Source organism: Acomys russatus, chromosome 5, assembly GCF_903995435.1.
Source record: "Acomys russatus chromosome 5, mAcoRus1.1, whole genome shotgun sequence".
Taxonomy (NCBI): Eukaryota; Metazoa; Chordata; class Mammalia; order Rodentia; family Muridae; genus Acomys; species Acomys russatus.
This window is the reverse complement of record NC_067141.1, coordinates 39,655,737-39,666,362: the sequence shown is the minus strand read 5'-3', so window position 1 is coordinate 39,666,362 and position 10,626 is coordinate 39,655,737. Positions and strand designations below refer to the sequence as shown.

The window sequence follows — 10,626 nt, the reverse complement described above, 5'->3', positions numbered from 1 at the left end:
AACTCATGAATTCATGACTACATCATATTAAATAGTAGTATATTGTTTGACATCTTATTGGGACTCTAGATGAGAGAAGCATGGGAGAATAGCAAAGTAGAAGGATCCAGAGGGTCCTAGAAACCTACAAGTAGAACATTATGATAGGCAGATTTGGGCCCAGGGGTTCCGCTCAAACTAAGGCACCAGCCAAGGACAATACAGGCGGTAAACTTTAAACTCCTACCCAGATCTAGCCAATGGGCAGAACATTCTCCACCATTGAATGGAGAGTGGGGTATGACTTTCACATGTACTCTGGTGCCTCATATTTCACCCCCTGGAGGGGGAGACCTGGTGGCACTCAGAGGAAGGATAACAGGTTACCAAGAAGAGACTTGATACCCTATGAGCATATACAGGGGGAGGAAATCTCCCTCAGGAACAGTCATAGCGGAGGGGAATAATGGGAAAATGGGAGGGAGGGAAGAATGGGAGGATACAAGGGATGGGATAACCATTGAGATGTAACAAGAATAAATTAATAAAAATTTTTTAAAAAATAGGTAAAAGAGGTGCTTGAAGACATAGCTAACCAGTTAAGAGGGCATACTGATCTTGCAGAGGTCCTAACGTCTATTCCCCTCTTTTTCTACTGGATAATTCTAATCTTAAAATACCTGTTCTAATTTTAAGTATTATTTTATTTTAGACTAAAAGATTCAGACTCTGTCAGGGTCTCTTATTGATCGGTATGTTGTCTTAGTACCATCAGCTGAACAGCACTAATTCTATCTCTAATAAGAGCAAGTAATCTATTTGCCACACATGGGCCAAAAATTAAAATCAAACAAATCACCAATACTGGCCCAGCTAAAGCAGAAAATAGGGTAGTCATCTAGGGGGACCGGGTGAGCCAGGACTCAAACCAACCTTGTTGAGCTTTTCTGTCCCTCTGTCTTTTATCTAGCCTGTTTTTGTTCCCCTCTTTATTGATCTCCTCTCAAGTCTGTTGCATCGGGGCATGAGGGTTGTTGTCCTAACTTAGGGTTGCGTCTGCGTTGCTTAAGAGGATTATTAGTCTTTTCCAGGATCCATTCATCTTGACTAGTCTCAGGAGGAGCCCTTCTCACATGTGAAGCATGGACCCAGGTGGGCATTCCCTCTACCTTAACGGCAATTAGAGCCATTAACAGTACCAGGTAGGGTCCTTTTCACCGCAGCTCAAGATTCCCAGCTCAGTGTCTCCGTACCAAGACGGCATCTCCAATCTCGAACTGATGAGGAACTGTAGGGTCTCTAGCGGTGTAGGCATCTTTCAGCTGTTCTCAAATCTCTCGCCTGATCGTCTCGAGAGCCTTTAAATGGGCTAAAAGATGGGTGGAAGGCACAAAACTGTCATCAGGACACGCCACACTCTCTAGGGTTTTAAACAGTGGTAGTGGTGCACTAAACAGGATCTCAAAGGGTGTCAGTCCCAATGGTCCAGGTGTGTTCCGTACCCGGAACAAGGCAAGGGAGAGAAGGGCTGTCCAATCACCCCCCCGGTCTCTAAGGTCAATTTTGTTAAGGTCTCCTTTATAGTTTTATTCGTTTTTTCTACCTGTCCTGAGCTCTGGGGTCTATAATCACAATGTAATTTCGAATTTATCCCCAATTGTCTGGCCAGTCCCTGACTTACCTGGGCGACGAAGGCAGGCCCGTTGTCCGACCCAATTACCTTAGGTATCCCGAACCGGGGAAGGATTTTTTCAAGTATCTTCTTGGCTACTACATTCGCCATTTCTTTTTTTGTGGGGAATGCCTCCACCCACCCAGAGAAGGTGTCTGTGAAAACTAGAAGGTATTTATTACCATATTGGGCTGGTTCAACTTCAGTGAAATCGACCTCTCAATAAGTTCCAGGTCAATCTCCCTGCAAGAGCTTTCCTGCACAGTGTCTGCTGGACCCGGCATTAGTGAGGGCGCAAGCCTTGCAGTTTTTTGTTTGTTTGTTTGTTTGTTTGTTTTGTTTGTTTTGTTTTGTTTGTCAGACCCTCTGCTGTCTTTTGTAGTCTGGGGATGTGATAGGGAGACTTATTGACCAGTTCTGTCATCTTTTTGGGTCCTTGGTGGGTAAGGCGGTGTATATTAGCCAGGTATTTTAGCCCTTCTTCTTCTGTGAGGACCCTTCTCTGGGGAATCCCCTCAGCCTGTTGGGCATAACCTTAGCTCTTAGAATCATTGGTCCTTATGCTGCCTCTTTGTCCATCTGGTCAGCCACTTGGTTCCCCCTTTCTATGGGGCCGGTCCCTTTTTGATGTCCTTGGCAATGGATAATCGCCACCTTGCGGGGCAAATGGACAGCCTCTAACAAACTAAGAATTTTCTTTTTATTTTTAATGTCCTTGTCACCTGAAGTCAGCAGCCCTCATTGTCTATAAATTGCTCCGTGGACTTGAGCTGTTGCGAAAGCATACCGGCTATCAGTGTAGATATTGATAGCCTTTCCCTCCGCCAGTCTTAGAGCTTGGGTCAAAGCAAGAAGTTCTGCTTTTTGGGCCGACATTCCTTCTGGCAAACTTCTGGCCCAGATGACAGACTTCCCATCCCTACCGCTGCCTCAGCCCTCCGCTTACCTTCTGCCACGAAGCTGTTTCCGTCAGTGAACCAAGTTTTTACCCCAGGCCATGGCCGGTCAGTGAGGTCTGACCGAGTCCCGGTTTCTTCAGCTAGTATCTCTTCACATTGATGTACTGGGGTCTCACCAGCTTCGGGTAGCAAGGTGGCAGGCGGAGCGAAGGTCACCTGCTCTGTCAGCAACAAGCTCTGGTAGTGGGTCATCCGGGCGTTGGTCATCCATTGATCTGGTGGTTGTCTGATAATACTCTCGAGGGCATAGGAGGCCACCACCATCACATTTTGGCCCATGGTTAACTTATCGGCATCTTTTATCAATACAGCCATTACTGCTATCACCCACAGACAAGAGGGCCACCCACTGGCCACAGGATGCAGGTTTTTTTGACAGATAGGCCACTGGGCACTTCCAGGGTCCTGGCAAGGGGTGGTTGGGGTTGGGATCTGATTCACTGTCTGTTTCCTGGCTTCTGTGAGCCACCGTTGTTCATCTTTCAAGGTGCTGTATCCCAGATATGTCACTTCAGTCTGGCACAGTTGTGCCTTCTTGGCAGAAGCCCGATACCCCAACCCACCTAACTTAGCCAGGATTTTGAGTCCCAAGCTCTCATTCTTCACGGGTCTCTGCAGCCAATAGGAGGTCATCTACATACTGTAGAAGAGTCACCTGGGGATTATTAGCACGGAAAGGGGCAAGGTCCTGATGTAGGGCTTCATCAAATAGGGTGGGGGAGTTTTTAAACCCCTGGGGCAATCTCCTCCATGTAAGCTGTCCAGTTCTTCCATTTTCGGGGTCTTGCTACTCAAAGGAGCAGGGATTGGTTGTTAGGGTGAAATCTCAGACAGAAGAAGGCATCTTTGAGATCAGGTGGCAGCGTTCAATCTTCTCTGGGTCTCCTTGGCCCCTGCCTTCTGTTGTCACCCAGGTCCCCTGTCTGCCTAGGCCTGCCTATTCCCTGACACCTTCCTTCTCCTACCACTGTGGCCAGTATTCTCGTCCGATTCTTCTCCTGCCTTTTTTCTTTTCTTTCCTCATCCTTAGCTCTCTCTTTCTTTTCTCTTCTTCATCTTCAGCCCTCTTTTTCTTTCCTCTTTCCTCATCCTCAGCTCTCTCCTTTTCTCTTTCCTGTTTCACTTCCTCTGTCTCCTTTTTATGATAAACTTTCTCAGCCTCCTTCACCACATCCCTGATGGTATAATCTTGCAATCTCTCAATGCGCTAATGCGCTGTAGTTTCTTTCTAATATCAGGTGCTGACTGTCCAATGGAAGCCATAATTATGGAGGCTCGCTGTCCCTCTGGTGCAGGGTCAAAAGGGGTATATCTCCAGTAAACCTCCATGAGCCTCTCTAGAAACACCGAGGCGGGGGGCTCGGTCGCTCCCTGCATGACTTCTCTTACCTTCGCCAAATTGGTGGGCCTCCTCGTGGCCCCTCTGAGACCTGCCACCAGAGCCCGGCGGTAAATGGACAGCTGTTCCCTACCTTCTGCCATGTTGTAGTCCCACTGAGGACAGGTCAGGGGGAATCCTTCATCTATTTCTGCCAGGGTCTGGACGGGGTGTTCAGCGTCATCTCAGATATTCTTTAGAGCCTCGAGGAGAATTCTTTCTCTCTCCACGGTGGTGAATAAAACCTGCAGAAGCTGCTGACAGTCATCACATGTGGGTTGGTGTGAGAACATCAGGGACTCAATCAGACCTGTAAGTCATGTAGGGTTCTCTGAAAAAGGTGGGTGGTTAGTTTTCCAATTATAGAGATTGGAGGAAGAAAAAGGCCAATACTGTAGGAGTTGTAGCTCATTTTGGCCTGTCAGGGCCAGCCAGACAACACTAAGGGGCAGAGCCACTGTAGATTCAGGCCCCTCAGGGGTTGCTCTACGGTGCCTCCTAGTGCTCGCCGAGGGTCAATCACCTGTGGCGGGTGGGGCTGAGGTTGGGCCTGCTGGCTGGGGAATTCGGAGCAGGGGCATGGGCCATTCAGGGGGTTCTGCTATGTCAGGATATGTTTTAGGGACGGGCTCCAGTGGTGCGCTAGGCTCACTTCCTCCGCTCTGCCGTGGTTTCAATTTCTTTTCCACGGTGCCTTCTTGCACTGCCAAGATTCAGGAGCTTGGTGGGTGAGGTGAGATGAAGGGCTTGACCCACAGGGGTGGGTAATGGGCCAAATCTTCCCACACGGTGATGTAAGGTTGTTGGTCTGGATGCGACCCTGATCCTTCCTGAAAAATAACTGCTCTAACAGCTCTAATAGCAGGTAAATCAAAAGTCCCTCAGGTGGCCAGCCGCCATGGAAAGTCGGCCATTCTGAGGTGTAAAAGGTCTGCCAGGGTCCTTTCTTAACTTTTACGGATAGATTATGTACTCTTGCCCTAACGTCCGTCCAATGGTCCAAAGTCAAATATAAAGGGGTCGTCACAGTCTGTCCCATTTCAAAAAAACAAGAAGCACAAAAACAATGTAAGCACACAAGACACTATCACATCCAAGCACACTCGTCCGCATCTGGACTTGTACAACCAACCGAACGCAAGTTCCGATGGGGTAGGCTTCCGCACCTTCCCCTCAAGAAGAAGCACTCCATCTCCTTCATCCCGAAAAGAGGCAGTCAGGATGTTCTGACTCCCCTTCACCCTTAGGGCGTCCCCCAGGGTTTCAGCTTGCGGCCCTAGCACGTCTGCCTCCACATCCACTGGGTCCTTACGGCCCACAGCGGCAGCTGCCAGAAACTGAAACCAAGAAACTGAAACCAAGACACGAAATCAACAGCACCGCACTCAGACACCCAAAACTCACACAAACCTACCTTCAAGGGGTTGTTGGGGGGGTCTTGGGTGGTCGCGCAAATCCCGGACGAGCCCCCAAAATGAAAGACCCCCCAAAGGGAGACCCTCACTCAAGCCTCGGGATGGCGCGCACCCAAAGACACACAAAGGACCGTCTTGCTGTAAACGCATGAGGTAGTTTATTGGTGGAGCTCCCAGTCGGTCGACACGTATCTCACGCAGGAGACAGAGGGGTCAACTCAGAAGCCCAGGGGTTTGGGTTTATATGGTCAAAGGTCGGGGGGAGTGGGAAGTTTTGGCGCAGCCACACACGATTGGTTGTTTCAAACATTTGAACATCAGCAAATTGTGTAGGCAAATCTGGGCTAAGGTCAGACTTAATCACACGGAACATTCCTTGGTTCCTGTTCTTCTCGGAACCCAAGGGTAGATGTTTATCTGAGCTAACGACACATCTGGTTAAACTCAAACCTGGAACATTGCGTGTGGGCCTCAAGGGGGGATTAAGCAAACACCATAAGATCGGATGAGGGGTCTTGGCTCATTACTCACTCGACCATGCCCGGTACCTGTTTCTCTCAGGAATTTGTCCTTGTGTACCCTCCCTAACTTTTACGGCCAGCTAGTCCCTGGAACACTCCATAGGCCTTTGTCTCTTAGCTCCGCATTCTTTGTGACTTATCATCTGGGACCTTGGGCTAGCATACCTGCTGACTTGCACTTTTGAGTTAGAGAGCTGAGAGCTCTGCTGTTCTGGTTGCTTTAATGCTAATTAAAAAATTTCCCTTTCAGCATCCATGTCAGATAGATTACAACTGCTTGTAACTATGGCTCCAAGAGATTGGGCATCTTTTTTTTTTTTTTTTTTTTTTGCCTCCTTGGGCACTTGCATTAACACACACAACATAATACAACACACACACACACACACACACACACACACACACACATACACATACACACCTAAAAATAAAATATATGAAAGTAGGAAAGATATAATTCAAATATATCACCATATAAATTAAGATAAATATACAATTGAGCTTATTATCCTTGCAATATACACTAACATCATTTTGTACACACACACACACACACACACACACATATATATATATATATTTGTGATGCTTTCATTAAAGTAATAGTAAAACTTCAAAAGATAGTGATGCTATTTTCCATACATACTTTTTATATCATATTTCTGTTCATAAAGATTTCCACCAGTGCATTATGTATAAGCCTCTGTAGTCTACAATGTGGTAAAACTCAAACATCTAGGGAAATGTAAATTAGCTTTTTAAAAAATAGTAGCCTTTTTTCCTATATTGGTCTTCCCTGACTACTACAACAAATTACCACCAGCTTGTAGTTTATAGCAGCACACTATATTCTCATAGTCCTAGAAGCTAGAAATCCAAAATCTGTTCTTCTGGACTAACATTGCAGTGACAGTAGTGTGTGTTCTTTCTGCCCTAGCAGCACTCTTATCTTTACTCCTCCAAATTCTAGTGATCTAGTTCTGATTCTGACCAGTCACTGGGGTGTGAACACATTACTGCCACGTCTGTGTCTCTGGTCACGTTGCTCTCTCTAATGTGTTAGAACTCCCTCCACCTCCTTCCTGAAGGATCCCTTCTTATTACATTTAGGGTCTAGGTAATAAAAATCTAGAGTAATCTACCCAATTCAAAGTCCTTAACTCAATGTTAAAAACCATCTGCAATGTCCTTTTTGTCACTCACCATATCTAAGAGTTAGGATTTTGACACTTCAGTGTTCATTATTCTTCTTGACCCAAAGCTGATAAATACCACAAAATGTTTCCTGGAATCTATAGAGGGTGAAATGATTGCCAGTGGTAATAGAAACAGCAATAGTGATAATTATATAAGTAAAACATAGATGTCTTGCCAGGAATGAGTACAGCACACTCCTTAACTGACTATTAGCAATACTTGTGTTTTCTACAAGATCTGTGAACATGTTAAACATTCAATCGTCGAGATATTTCCAAGAACTAAAACTCAATATTTCATTCCAATCATCACTATTAGATAAAGAAAATAAAAATAAAACGACTAAGTACATTTTAGAAGAATCACAAACCTAATAGGCAGCAGAATCTATATTAAAGCATACACATAGGCTTATTTATATGAGGAATAAAATATCCAAACTTATAGGAGTTGAATTTAGAAGTGTACTTGAGTGGTTGGTAGGAGGAGGGGGACTAAGTAGCTATTAGCTGAAGGTACAAACCAGGCTTACATGTCATCTGAACAAGCACTTCTGACCTTCTCTGCTGCAGGAACTGAATGACTTTTAAGAGTTATCTGGATGGCATTGTTTCCAACTGTGAAAAGAGAAATTTCACAACTTCGATAACGTGATAATTTTTATATAGTGAATGTTTCTATAAATAAAGAAAATATTATCCCACAGGGAAATATTAAACTAAAGAACAACTAAAGGCTTAATATATTTTGAGTGCAAATAACAACAAATTGAGAAAATATAAGTAGCCATTAAACATGTCCTTAAGACACAAATTGGTTTGCTTCTATTAATCCCTCCTCTGAATATTTATAGGTATCACTGAAATATGAAAAATGAATAAAAAAAGATTCTTAGAAATATCAGAGTAACATATTGGAAATAATATGAGCTGATTTTAATAAATAATGCCTGGAATTGATTTTAATAAATAATGCCTGGAATTTATCACATGTATTGGAAAACAGAAAAAGCTAAGGAGATTCTATTGTAAGATAGATGTTAATGACTGCAGACAGGTTATAAAACTAAGGGCTAAGAGATCATTAGCATGAGCTAGAAGACTGAAGATGGTGTATTTTTCTATCTCATTACTAGTACTTGGAGATGAGGGAGGCAGGCTAAAAGCTATGTCCACCACAGAGGCTTGGCTTATCGAGAGTGGGTCTTCTATGGAAGCATAGAATGGCTAGATCAGATATAAAAAATTAAATATAAAGAGAAAGAAGAAAGATACTACAATCCTTAGGTTTTTATCGTTCCTATTGGCTCCTAGAAGCCTCTCCACACTAATTCCATTCTCTCTCCTAGCCTTCCCCTCTTCTCACACCTAATCTCCAACCCAATTCCCCTACCCATGCATCGTCCACTCAATTCCCTCTCTCCATCACCTTCAGATGTCCATTTTATTTCCCCTTCTGAGTGAGATTCAGCATCCTCTCCTGAGCCCCCCCCCCCCCTTGTTACTTGGCCATCTTTTGGTATGTGGATTGTAACCTAGTTACCCTGTGCTTTATAGCCAATATCAACTTACAAGTGAGTATATAACATGTGTGTTTTCTTGGGTCTGTGTTACCTCACCCAGAATGATATTTTCTGGTTTCATTTATTTGACTGTGAATTTCATGATGTCCTTGTTTTTTATAGCTGAGTAGTATTCCATTATGTAAATGTACCACATTTTCTTTATACATTCTTCGACTCAGGGACATCTAAGTTTTTTCTAATTTTTGGCTGCTATGAATAAAGCAGAGATCTAGAAAGAGCAATTCTCAACTTCATATGGAAAAATTAGAAGAAAAAAAAAACAGAATGGCTAAAACAATCCAGTACAATAAAAGAATGGCTGGAGGTATTGCCATCTCTGATTTCAAGCTATATTAGAGAGCAATTGTGTTTAGTAAAACCCACATGGAATTGGCATAAAACAGGCATGTTAATCAATGGAGTTGAATAGAAGACCCAGAAATACACCTACATACCTACAGACACCTGATTTTTGCCAAAAAGCCAAATCTATACAATGGAAAAAAGAAGGCATTTTCAACAACTGGTGCTGATCTAAGTGGATATCTGTATGTAGAGGATACACTAAATCTAATGGAAGAGAATGTGGAGAAGAGCCTTGAATGCATTGCTGCAGAGGCAACTTCCTGAACAGAACACCAGGCACTAAGAGCAACAATTAATAATTGGAACCTCATGAAACTGAAAAGTTTCTGTAAGGCAAAGGACAATGTTAATGGGACAAAATGGAAGCCTACAGAATGGGAAGAGAGCCTCATCAACCCTACATCCAACAAAGGGCTAGTATCCAAAATATATATAAAGAACTGAAGAAATTAAACACAAACAAATGAAATAACCCAATTAAAAATGAGTTACAGGACTAAACAAGTAATTCTCAACACAGGAATTTCTAATGGCTGAAAAACACTTAAAGAATGTTTATTATTTTTAGTCATCAGGGAAATGCAAACCAAAACGACTCTGAGATTCCATCTTACATCTATCAAAATGGCTAAGATGAAAAACTCAAGTAACATCACATTCTGGTGAGGATGTGGAGAAAGAGGAACATTCCTCCATTGCTGGTGTGAGTGCAAACTTGTACAGCCACTGTGGAAATCAAACCTGGCAGTTTTTCAGAAAACTGGAACTAGTTCTACCTCAAGACCCAGCTATACCACTCATGATCATATACCCAAGAGATGCTCCACCATAACTCAAGAAAACTTAAATTTTATTTTAGACAGTAGTTCTGTTCATTAAAAAAGAGATAGTATTATTTTCTGACATGTTTACATATATAAATGTGATGTGTATATTACAACTGACACAAATGCTAGGAGAGAAGTAAAAAAAAAAAAAAAACAAATAAATAACATAGAAAAGAGGAAACAAAGGTGGCTGCTTTCCTGTGAATGGTGGTGAAGCCTAACTTTAGAAAATGAACCATTTGGTTCATTAAACAGAACAATGGGTCTGCCGACTGATTTGTACGTTCTATCCAATGAGTATCGTGTGACTCTCTAATGAATTGACAGTGTTCTGCTTTCCAAACAGGGGCCCTGCAGTTTCATCTAGAAGTAGAAAGCATCATTGTGTCAGAAAGACATGTATAAATATAATAAAATTGAGTTTTCTACAAGGATTCAGAGTAGTTGGCCCCTAAGCCCATACCATGGTGTCTTCAACATGCTAACATTATGGAAATATAAATAACTATTTTTATATCATACTATATTCATATAATTTTCGCCCTTTCCTTATTTCTTCAACCCCTCACATAAAACCCTATTCCTCTCAAGTTCATGGACAAGTTTTTTTCTTTTTTATTATGTTTCTTTTTTACATATACATTTATATTATTACACATAAATAAAATAAATTACATACAGCAAGAAGAACCACGAATCCTCTCAAGTTCATGGACAAGTTTTTTTCTTTTTTATTATGTTTCTTTTT

General features: G+C 42.8%; 1 pseudogene; it reads right to left on the bottom strand.

Annotated features, from left to right (window-relative positions):
- Positions 1 to 3,476: 3,476 nt before the first annotated feature.
- LOC127189847 (uncharacterized) lies at positions 3,477 to 5,027 on the bottom strand (annotated as a pseudogene).
- Positions 5,028 to 10,626: the final 5,599 nt, after the last annotated feature.